We start from the raw sequence: 12,893 nt of genomic DNA on the forward strand, positions 1-12,893 counted from the left end.
AGTCCAATCGAAATGGAGTTAAAAAAATGTTGTAGCTGTGAAAATTCTCTACAGGATTGACGTTTATGATTTGTTATCAGGCTGAACCATTTTTGAGATAACGAAGCTCAGTTTACATGTTTAGGTTTTTTTTGTTAGGGTTTCGCGATGTTGCTTGAATACGGCAAGTCTTATCGGCATGGGACCTGAGAAAATCTTATAGCTGTGAAAATTCTCTACAAGACTGGATTATGTAATTTTTCCTAGGTTGTACTTTTTTTAGATATATAAGTTTAAGTTGGGAAATTGCAGTCATGACATTGTTTTATAAGGGGACGATACAGAATTGAATTGAATTTGAATTGTCCCAATTTCACCTTCTATATCTCAAAAGTTGTAAAACCTACGAAAATATCATTAATGTCAATCTTATAGAGAATTTTCATAGCTACAACATTTTCTTTATTGCCATTTTGATAAGACTTGCGGTTTCCAAGCAAAATCGCAAAAACCTAAACAACCCCTAAAAATGTCAACTTGAATCGCGATTTATTTAAAAAGCGCTCCGGCGATTTTTTTAGTTTTTTGATTTTTCTCATCTATGAATATTGTAGTTTCAGAATCCACAAAAACTTCCCAGTTGTAAGCACCTTCCATTTAAATTTGATTCAAGAGCACCGTGTATTTTGTTTTTGTTCATGTTCATTTGTTTTCAACACATTTCAATTATTTGGTGTGTCTTTTTACAAAGACATAAATACAACTAAGACTAGACAAAATGCATGCAACAAAAAATGTTTACGAAACTTTGTATAGAACATTACCCTTAACAGGTTGCAGTTAATTCAAAATCGCAACCAAGGAGGAACATTTCATGTAATGGTATCAGAAACGAAAGTTATGAATTCAAGGATCTATTCAAGAATATTTCTATGTCAATTAGATCGGTAAATTCGGTTAAATACATAAAAATGTATAAAAGAGAAAAATGTTATATCACCATTTCGTAATATAACATTATGTTAAATTCAAAAGCCATTCACTGAAGAATGATAGCAAAAAAATGTCTTATCTTGTTGTATTTATGTCTTTGCCATGACAGAACTACCAGGTAGTGGCATCGTAAAATTATGAATATGTTATGTCAAAACTTTCTTTATGTTGTTGGGGAAATTACAACAAAAATAATTTTTTTATAAAGGGATTTGACTTTTCATATTCGATCAGCTGGTGTGATACCACTACCTGGTAGTTCTGCCATGGTCTTTGCTTTTAACTTACTAAATGTTGCTGAAACATTTTTTTCAGCAACTTTTATTTTATTTTTTATTTATTTCAAATATTTATTATAATAAAAAATTACAATAAAATTATATAAAAAATAGCACTAGCATCTAAGGCTATCGGCTAATTCAGCAACTTTTCCTTTCTACAACTGTCAAAATCTGCAACATTAATAATATTGTCTGTTCCAGTACTGAAAGAATCTACGAATGTTTACTCATTTTTTCGATAACATAAAGGAAAAAATGTTATCGTAGTAAAAAATAGTAGCTTCTTGCAGGTTCTGGAACAGAGCAATAATTATTACAAATTATCACGTAAAAAGACACACCTATTATCTCACTTATTTTTACAAACATTTAAAAAAATTGTTAACCCGACTGTAACTCTTGTGCCAGACACTGAAAATAACACATGAAAATATTTTAGCTTTTAGGAGAGAACGGAGTTGAAGGAGCTCCCTTTCTCCCTTCTTACCCATAAGCTTGAAACATTTTCATGAAAATTTTCATAGTCTGGCAGAAGACTATGTGAAAAAATGATGGACAGCTGGAAGACAACCGATAAATGTAGGTATGTGTTAGTAAATCTGTCTGGTGTAAACGCCTAGTAACATTCGAATACCGAATATACAATAAAGAAGAAGGAGAGAGGTGAGGCATATGATTACCCTTTGTCTCTCAACACCCTCTCTCACCGACAACTGGCAATTGCCGCAAGAAAAATGGCCTAATGTAAATATGGACATAGCAAATGTTTACACATTTTCAATATTACCTTTAAAAACTTTTTATACACCAAATTTGAGAGTGTAAAAAATAGTAAGATGATTGCCGCCTTCTGATTAGCTGGTATACCGACTTTAATATTTGTTCCAATTTTTGGACGTTTTTTCCGTTCCCGTACATTAAAAAAGTACGGGAACACACATATTGATGAATTAAATAAAGGACAAAAAAGACAACCTAGTTCACTGATGGGCAGAAATGCTCTGCCTCACACACAAAAGTGTAAAAAATACATGAGTCTCTCGCAATTTGCCCATCAGTGACCTAGTTTACAATTGACTCAGCCTTTTTTATTCTTTTCTTTTTATTAATGACGCATAAGCAGCCTGGTATTCTTCCTTAAATAAAAATAAAATGTCAACATTTCGAACAGTGTACCCTTAATTGCAACACGGCGCATGTCACTATCACACAGGTGGTCATTACATTGCCGGCCGGTCGGCAACTTGTGGCATTCATTTGTTTATTTACATTTATCAGCTGTCAGTATAACAGTTTAGTTTGTTTACATTTTTCATAACGCAACACGTGTGAATCCTACAAGTTGCACAACAGCTGATTAACAACATCAGCTGTCTTTACAACTGATAACCGGCATCAGACAATCTGACAGTTGTCAGTTTTGTAAAACAGCTGCATTTGACAGCTGTCATATTTTATAACAGTTAAATAACACCCCCAATTTGTTGGGGGTTGTTTTGGGGGGTTAATATAACACATATGAAATTTTCACTAGATACACACGAATGAAGTTAAGGAATTTTCTAAATAAAATTAATAAAATTTACACAAATTGTTAATATTTCACATAGGTTATTGATATTTTTGCACAATTTTGTTTTCTTTAGGAAGTGAAGTTACTTAGTTATGAAAATTTGTTAAATTATTTGAAAAGTTCTTCACAATATTTAAGAATTATTCTGTGTGATATCTTAAGGGGGTAATCAGCAATATCATATTTTTTCACCAATATTAAATGAAATTTCTTGTAAATTTTTGTTGTATTTTTTAAGGTAACTCGTTGCATATTATTTTAAACCCAAGTAACACCTTTTTGACTTAAAAATGTTTGAATTTTTTTGAAAATTACTCACAAGTAATAGAAAAATAACAGCACTTTGTAGAGTGTCGAGCGACGACTAAATTATAATAGTATATAACAGTTAAAGCTGCAGTTAGGGGTTGTTGTTAGCCCTTTAGTAACATATGGACTTAAAAGTCTTTGTTCCACTCATGTCTGGATATATAAGTGGCTTTTTTCTATAACAACTTGTTAAATAGTTGCAAGGTTTGTCCGTTCGTCTGTTGAAATCAAGATACAGCTCGCAATTTTTAAGATAGAGCTTTGTAATTTTTTTACAGAAGTTTCTATTTCTCCAAGGATGATTGTTATTGCAAATGGGATATATCGGTCCACGTTTTGATATAGCCCCCATATAACGGCACCACCCGATTTTCGGTATTTTTAAGGTTTTAGCTTCATTATCACACCAAAATTACTGAAATTTGGTAAGTAGTCTTCGTTGGGGGTATACAACTTTCCCCCAGAGTTTTGTCGGTATAGGTCAACGCCTTCATATAGCCCCCACAGAACGGAACCTCCTGATTTTCGGTATTTTGAAGGTTGTGGTCTCAATATTGCTTCGAAATGGCTAAAATTTAGTTTTTAGTCTTCGCTGGGGGAATACAACTTTCCCTTAGAATTTTGTCGGTATAGGTCCACGCCTTCATATAGCCCACATAGAACGGTACCTCCCGATTTTCGGTATTTTGAAGGTTGTGGTCTCAATATTTCTTCGAAATTGTCGGTATAGGTCCAAGCGTTCATAAAGCCCCCATAGGACGGTACCTCCCTCAATATTCCTCCGAAATAGCTAAACTTTGGTACTTATAAAACATTCCCCCGGAATTTTTTCGGTATAGGTCCACGCCTTCATATAGCCCCCATAGAACGGTACCACCCGATTTTCGGTATTTTGAAGGTTGTGGTCTCAATATTCCTTCGAAATGGCTAAAATTTAGTTTTTAGTCTTCGCTGGGGGAATACAACTTTCCCTTAGAATTTTGTCGGTATTGATCCAAGCCTTCATATAGCCCCATAGAACGGTACCTCCCCATTTTCGGTATTTTTAAGGTTGTGGTCTCAATATTTCTCCGAAATAGCTAAACTTTGGTACTTTGTCTTCGCTGGGGGTATAAAACATTCCCCCGGAATTTTTTCGGTATAGGTCCACGCCTTCATATAGCCCCCATAGAACGGTACCTCCCGATTTTCGGTATTTTGAATGTTGTGGCCTCAATATTACGCCGAAATGGCTGTAACTTGGTGTTTAGTCATCATTTGGGGTATAAAACTTCTTAGGGGGTATTCAACTGCCCCCTCTAAATTTGTCGGTATATGTCCACGCCTTCATTGAACGGTACCTCCCGATTTTCGGTATTTTGAAAGTTGTTGCCTCAATATTCCACCAAATTGACTACAATTTTGTGTTTAGTCTTCATTTGGGGTATACAAATTTCCATATGAAATTTGTCGGTATAGGTCCACGCCTTTATATAGCCCCCATAGAACGGTAGCTCCCGATTTTCGTAATTCTAAAGGTTGTGACGTCAATATCCCACCGAAATGACTAGATTTTGTTATTTAGTCTTCCAGGGGTTTATGAAGTATTCCTGAAAAGAATTATTAGTATATGTCCACGTCTTCCTTTATCCCCCATAGAAGCATACCTCTTAATTTTGGTAATTTTTAGGTTTTAGCCACATTATCTTACCGAAATATCCGAAATTTGTAATTAGTCTTCTTTGAGCCTAAAGACTTTCCGCATGAATTTGTCGGTATAGATCGACGAAATTTGCTGAACGAAAGGAAACTAATTGTTTTTACTTCAATATAACTCGTGGTGGAGGGTATAACAAGTTCGGCCCGTCCAAACTTAACGCCGTCCTTACTTGTTTTATTTGTACTTAAATGCGTTTCAACAAAATTGACCTGTATTAATGAAGATATTCAGAGCAAAGGCGCTAAGCTATCCCATTTTTAATATTTTGAATTTAACCAGTCAAAAGCGTGCTCTTGAAGCAACTTTAAATGGAAGGTGCTTACACCTGGGAAGTTTTTGCAGATTCTGAAACTACAATGTTCATAGATGAGAAAAATCAAAAAACAAAAAAAAAAATCGCCGAAGCGCTTTTTAAATAAATCGCGATTCAAGTTGACAGTTTTAGGGGTTTTTAGGTTTTCACGATTTTGCTTGGAGACCGCAAGTCCTATCGAAATGGGACTAAAGAAAATATTGTAGCTATGAAAATTCTCTACATGATTGACATTTATGTAGGAAGAGAGAAAATTAGGCCTACCACAACATAACAAACAACCCCCACAAGTTAGTGTTAGAGAAGCATTCAAACCGTGCAGACGTGCAAGCGAAGAAGTCTAACCGAGTAGACGTGTATTCAACGACGCGCAATCGCAACGACGGTCGAGAGCAAATCATAAACTCCATTCGATTCATTTTATTTTCTACATTAATCAATTCATTCTATTTAATATTATTTTATTAACATTCAATAAACTCATTACTTTTAAATTGTTTAATCTTAATAAACAAAACTCTTTCAATCCGTTCACAAGGATAAGTATAATCCAACAGGGATTCTGCAAAGATTCCCATAAATTTGGGGGCTCAACCCGGATGTAAAGTGAAAATCTCAACCCGAATGTAAAGTGAAAATCTCAACCCGAATGTAAAGTGAAAATTACAACCCGAATGTAAAGTTAATAAACTCGACGAAATAATAAAAAGTGAACATTGGAAACGGCAAACTCGACATAAAAAACAGAAATTCTAGGTGACGAAATTACTCGCTGTTATTTGTAACATTGTGAAATACGCAATTCTCGCAATAGAAAAGTAACGAACTATCTATCGAACTCTCTAGATCATTTACTAAAAAAAAACGTGTAAAAGTAAAATTGTTAACCGTCAAAATGCCTATGCTCGGAGATTTTGCATTGGTGAGAAACAATTTGGCGTCGGCGAAGAAAACGACAGTTACTATGCTTCATCAATTTGTTTTTGAGAAGCAAAGAAGACTTACATTTGAAAGAACTACTCGATCAAGAACTTATTGCTATTTACGACGAACAAAGAGAATCCATAAGAACTTCTGCAAAGCAACAAATTCTTGCCGTACAGGAGGAAAATAGGCGTGTTTTCAACAAGAAACGTAAACCAGCGAACCAGTACAACAAGAACGACGTGGTAGCAATTAAACGAACTCAGCTTGGTGGAGGACTCAAGCTCAAACCAAAATATTTAGGACCATACAAGATTGTTAAAGTTAAATCAAACAACACTTACGACGTACTCAAAATTGGTAGCAGTGAAGGACCGAGATATACCACAACTTGCGCCGAATACATGAAACCATGGCCCGATAACCTAAGTGATGACGACATACCTGATTGCAGGATGGCCGAGTTGTAGGAAGAGAGAAAATTAGGCCTACCACAACATAACAAACAACCCCCACAAGTTAGTGTTAGAGAAGCATTCAAACCGTGCAGACGTGCAAGCGAAGAAGTCTAACCGAGTAGACGTGTATTCAACGACGCGCAATCGCAACGACGGGCGAGAGCAAATCATAAACTCCATTCGATTCATTTTATTTACTACATTAATCAATTCATTCTATTTAATATTATTTTATTAACATTCAATAAACTCATTACTTTTAAATTGTTTAATCTTAATAAACAAAACTCTTTCAATCCGTTCACAAGGATAAGTATAATCCAACAGGGATTCTGCAAAGATTCCCATATTTATGATAATTTCAATGCATTGACTGTATCGCCTTCTTATAAAACAATGTCATGACTGCAATTATTCCGTTCTGACTAATTATTTCCAATTGTTATACATGCCATTAAGTGCAGTCAACACTCTAGTTCAATACTATACTAATGTTTCATAATTTCCCTGAAGACATTTTTTTTAATTTTTGCACGCTAGAATGGTATTTTCCCACTGTGCGTCTGTTTGGCTGGTGCGCATGATAACTTTCTAACGGATCAACTGATTCGAACCAAATTTTGAACTATGTAATTTTTTGCCCAAAATTTATTGTACGTTTACATATAACCGGATTTAACAAACCGACTGGGTTTCAAATGTAAATTCCATTGCTTATATTTTAAATAAATCCGCATAAAGAAGGTTAACCCTGCAAAAGGCGATAATATAAACATGGTCTTAGTTTAAGTTCAGAGATGGGCCATATCGGTCCATTCCTACGGGTACCTCCCTCATAAATGTTCAAAATTTTTCTGTAAAATGTTGTGAACGATAACTTTCGAAGGGACCAATCGATTTGGTCCAAACTTTGCACATCATATTACCTTCCAGATATAGATCGGGTTCGAATATGGATCAATTGTGTTGATAATTGTGTCATGGATACAAGTTATGTAAAAGTTTTGCGTCTCACAAAGGACTAATTAACTGTTATACACACAGAGTTGCATTTTGGTGTATGCGCCGTTCATTTGTTGTGACAGTTAGTAGCAACTTGTTGATATGTTGTTTAGATAATCACATGACCGAATTAATGTGTGATATGTGTTTTTACAATACCCTACATACAGTAGGGCAAGAAATGTATTGCAAAGACCAAAATTTTAGAAAATTTCATATTAATTGTTCGTTTATGGCAACAAATTAAGTAGAAACTATACGGTTTTTGTGCAGATCTCTTGCTAATAGCCTTAAAACAATACTCCGTCAAAATATACAATGTTTATCTTCTCTACAAGTGGTGTCTTAGGACACGCCGTGGTGTCTTAGGACACGCCGCTCGGCAGTAAACTGTAGGTCCCATATCATTAAGCTAATACGAATCAGGGTGCTCTCAATGATATGAGAGAAGTCTCCCTTGCCCCGCCTGGGATGTTTGTGGAATAATTATTATTATTTTCGATTTATTAAGGCCTCCACTCACCTATCAGACATGCTGTCGACCGATTAACCCTTGTGTTTTTCATGGACGTGGGTTCAAACCCCAGCCTGGCTCAGCTGATTTTATTTATTTCAAAATTTACACATACTAACACAAATGCTCTTGGGCAGACTGATAGGTGAGTCGACGCCTTAACAAATACAGGATAAAATAAGAATTGCCTTCTACTTTGAGGTGACAATAAATGTTTTGAAAGGTAAAAGCGGTACTGTAAAACTAATCATTTTTGCACATTTTTGTAGGAATTATGAATTTGTATGACTTTTGCGGCTAATAAAGGCCTAACAGTATTGAATGCGATAAAGTTCTGTGATAAAAAAAAGCCGTCATGGAGGGCCTTCAGACAGATACAAAACGCATGAGGCCATATTAACAAAAAAAATTACGAATTAGCCACACACAGGTATGCAAAGAATGAATATTTAACTCAATATGTATTGTGGAAAAGTAGACCAATTTATAACAGTCTGATTTTCGCTTTGAAAACGTCAAAATACCTCTGGAAAGTACAGGGAAAAAATATAACCTCAGTGCAGTATTTTGAAACGACCTACAGCAGATCACTATTTCCTCTCTCAATAGTATTGGAATGACTTAATTTCTTACTAAATTGATATATATTATCCTCTACTATCATAATAAATCCCAGTGTGCCAAATCCAATAAAACTGATCAAATATGGAAATTAAACCTAGTCTGGAGAAGCTGGAATACCGAATTTTCGGGTACTATATTTTTTACCAAGCAAAATAGTTTGCGAAATTGGGTTCACGGACATAATAATAATTGGGAAGACATCCCCACTGACATCATTAGGAAATGTGGTATCGTCCATGTGTTCTTTGGAGTAGAACTTTTGGTATCGGGGCGTATTCTCGCTAATATATATATTTGGTGAAAGGTGACGATATCAGTTAATAGTTTTTGAAAAGAAATTTTGCGTATACTTGCGAATTAAAAAGAAATTAATTTCCAGATTTCGTAAATCCTAAAAATTTGAATGTTTTTTAATTTTTGGTTGGAAAACCAGCGAAAACCTAAACATGTTATAGACTGGATTTCTGCGAAATTTAATGGAGGTGTCAAAGACAACTACATGGCGGGAGATAAACAACAAATTAATAACATTTGTGAACGCCTTAACCAAATAAAAAAACTTCTGTACGAGCCCTAACCACTATTAATTCGTATACCAGGTATTTTTTCAGTATTTAACATGAAACTTTTTTAACATCAAATGTATGTCTAAAGAAAATAGATTTTCATACATTTTTGTAGGACTGGTTTTTTAGCCACAATAATGAACTGGTAATTTGTTTTTCATCGATTGGAAAATAATTGTGTCCTGTAGATCGATTTTCTAAAAATTCGCCTTTGACTCCCATACAAAGTACTATGAAAAATAGAGAGCGACCAGGAGCACGGGCTATCGTTAACCGATCGTCGTAATTTTTTGTAAAAATAATTTTTTTAGCCACAACAATGAACTGCTAAAGTGTTTTGGTCGATTGGACCATAATTGGCATTTGTATTGGACAATGATCGCTCGTTTGACACGGGTTAACGTTAACCGATCGCCGTAAAATTTCATATATAAGGTTTTTGGATTAAATTGAAACAAATTTAGGGGGTAGGAGCTCCAAAATAAAAAAATAGTTTTTTGGGTCGCCCTAATGTACATACTTTAATACCACATTGTTGAAATATGCTCTGTGTACGAATTAATAGTGGCTAGAGCTCGTTCCATCAACTTATCATAAAATAGGATAAAAATATTAAAGGGGACTATAGTTAACTTTGAACTGAATATAAGAAACATTAACCGACTTTACTCTTGGCTGAATTCGGTCAGAAGTACCGAATTTAATCCGCATTCGATTTATTTTACGAATTTAGTGTACAATGTTTATTGTATCGGATGAAAACTTTATATGGGAGATATATTCAAATCTGAACCGATCTAGATATAACTTGGCAAACTTATTTATTGTCCGAAAGGATTTGCATATTTGGTGCACCGAATACCTCAAATCGGGCGAATATAGGTTAGGTAAACTTATTTATAGTCAGAATTCGGTAGCATTGTCCAAATTTCATCATAATTGGACGGATTTTGCGTGTTTGATCCATCAATTAGTTGAAATCAGACGAACATATATATGAGAACTATATCTACATATGAACCGATATCAACCAAATTTTGCAGATTAGTTTCTAGGTCGATTATAATCATCTAGCGATTATATATCATCTGTAGCAGATTACAAAAAAATGTGTGATAAGCCTTTTTGCATATTTAGCATACCTTTCAAAACATTGCATAAAATTAACATTGGTATTAAATCTCCCTCTCTCCCTTGGAGGAATATACATATGTAATAAGTTCTCTTTGGTTTTGTTTATGGCTCTTTTGACATTACTTACACTCTTTTCTACCCTTGTGAATGTTAGCTACAGAGCCAACACAGATGTTATACAAATCTGTTATATTACATGATCAGGCTGTTATACTGTTGGTTCCTGTCAAAGGCTGCAGCACAACGAGTTTTTTTTCTCCTGTATGCTAATGTATGCATAAATAATAATACTCAAATGCCAAAAACTGGTTTTAGCAGTAGCAAAAAAAAAAACAAAGCGACAAAACCAAAGAAGAATAAAACAATTTTTGTCACTAAGGGGGTAATAGGAATAATTCTTTTTTTCTACGCTCTCTTCTTTTCGAACCACCAGACAATCAACTTGTAACAAAATATTGCTTCAATAAAGTTCGACAGTGATTTTTGTAAATTGTGCTTTGTCAGAAATAAGACATACACTTTAAAAGTTGAAGACATTTTTATAGTCATGTAAAATATGGTGATAAAAGTTAAATTATTAAACCAAATTTCTGAAAATAATGAACAAGAACTAAAATACCAACAAAAGTTAAATTATTTAACTATATGTCCGAAAGTAATGAACTTAAAAAAAAAAAATAAGCAAAAAGTCGACTTGACCTTATCCAATATAATAGTTAACATAACTGGTGATACATGTGATTTTCGTCCAGTATGGAGACATCCTATTCTGCTGTTTGCTTCCATGGCTGACATTCAGCTTAAACCCCTGAATTTCTCAATGAACGAATTAAGAATGTGGAGGAGCAATGTAACTAGCCATTATGACGTCAGAAACAATCGATCCTATTGAATGATGCATTGCAGTCTGTTGAATCAAAACCTCATGTTGGAAGAATTGTCATAAGTATTAAATTTTGATATAAATATATTACAAGCAAATTTTTACCTTGCAAAAAAGAAAAATCTATTCAAAGTTCTAATTGAAAGTTAAATTAATTAATTATACTAAAATAATTCGAATCAAAAGAAAAAAAAAATTAAAACAAAACCTAACCTAGAATTGGTACTGAAACATAAAAAAACTTAACCTATTGATTTGGTGCAGAATGGAAATCAATGCAAATTGTTAAATCTATTTTTGAATAATTGAGCCTACAATTGTTATTTAAATTAAAAATTCAACAATATTTTTTTTGACGTAATTTTTATAAGTTTTTTTTTTATCATATAAGTTGCATGTCTGAATTTATATCAGTAAATTCTTTACATTGCACGACTTAAGTCGTGAATATAATTTGAGATCTAATGTAAAGGATTTACGATCATTTAATTGCCAATTGAATATAATTTTTTTTGTTACCCCATAAAGCCAAGAAATTCTTCAGGTACCGCATAAATTGAGCTCAGTTCATCGGCCATCCAGAAGGTACAGTAACCTAACCTAAAACTATAACTTTATGTAAGTAAAGCTACAGCATGCAATTTGCCTATATACAAATTACATTTTACATACAATAATTTTATGTTTGTTAAAACAGTCAAAAAATTTCATTAAAATTATTTGTTAAGAACTTTTGTCTAGTTTAAGACTCTCAAAAGAGAATTCGTTTTCTGAATAATGATATTGTTAATAAAAGAAGTGTGAAAATTAAAGGAAAAATGGAGTAGGTAAATTTTTATTTGGAATTGTTGGTAAGATGACATAACGGATTAGTAAGCGATTTAAGGCAAGGGAAGTAATCAAATAAATATGTTTGGGCAATGATTGCTTATGGTAGCATACGGGTGGGAAACAATTCAAAGTGCCCTTACGAATTCCATCTTTCGTATATTTACGTTTGTAATTCCTGATCTTGAAAGTCAATAGTTAATTTCTAATAGAGTCAAGTCTTGGAGTGGCTAAAAATCTCTTTCTCTTTGTACAGTGCAATAGTTATGAGTTTGGTAAAATAACCTCCCCCAATCCGGCGAGCTCAGCCTTTCAAAGCCGTCCAAGCCTTCCAAATCATAACGACAAAATATCATTATAAGCCTATACTAAACTCATTGTAACAAAAAGAGAATGGCGCCCAACGAGATTGGCAAGTTAAAATAATTTGTTAAGATCGTTTTTTTTCTTCACCGAAACACGAGTCCTCGTAAAATTTGTTATGAATTCGACGTAGTAAGTTCGTGTTTAACCTTCTATTGATACCTCTGTCATGGCATATGTTTCTTAAATTATAAGAACAGATAGTTGACATAGGTCTTTTCCAAATTTCAGCACAACTTAATGTCGTTGGAAGAATGAGTCTAGGATATTAATTTTTCAAAAATTGTTTCTTTTTATAGCAATTCTTACTCGATGTTGTTTTTTTTTATACCAAGTAGTTTCAATAGTCTTATGTTCAGTTTATGTCAGTCAATTTTATCCTGGATAAGGAATCTAGAAATAATAGCGACATAGATTGGACATAATTTAACAAGGAGGGAACTTTTAGGT

At 33.7% G+C, this 12,893-nt stretch overlaps 1 protein-coding gene across 5 annotated transcripts in view; it reads right to left on the reverse strand.

Moving 5' to 3' along the window:
* Window positions 1–3,202, reverse strand: part of na (sodium leak channel non-selective protein na) — a 42,730-nt gene extending 39,528 nt beyond the window's left edge. For 4 of the 5 annotated variants that reach the window (XM_073971745.1, XM_073971744.1, XM_073971743.1 and 1 more), the window contains exon 1: window positions 3,146–3,192. The gene's annotated coding sequence lies outside the window, so the exon portion shown is untranslated. Of the gene's footprint in view, window positions 1–3,145 lie in introns of all 5 variants that reach the window. The other variant, XM_073971742.1, reaches the window with a different exon arrangement.
* Between the last annotated feature and the right edge of the window lie 9,691 nt (window positions 3,203–12,893).

This window comes from Musca autumnalis, unplaced genomic scaffold (assembly GCF_047663935.1).
Source record: "Musca autumnalis isolate F117 unplaced genomic scaffold, ASM4766393v1 scaffold_3, whole genome shotgun sequence".
Taxonomy (NCBI): domain Eukaryota; kingdom Metazoa; phylum Arthropoda; class Insecta; order Diptera; family Muscidae; genus Musca; species Musca autumnalis.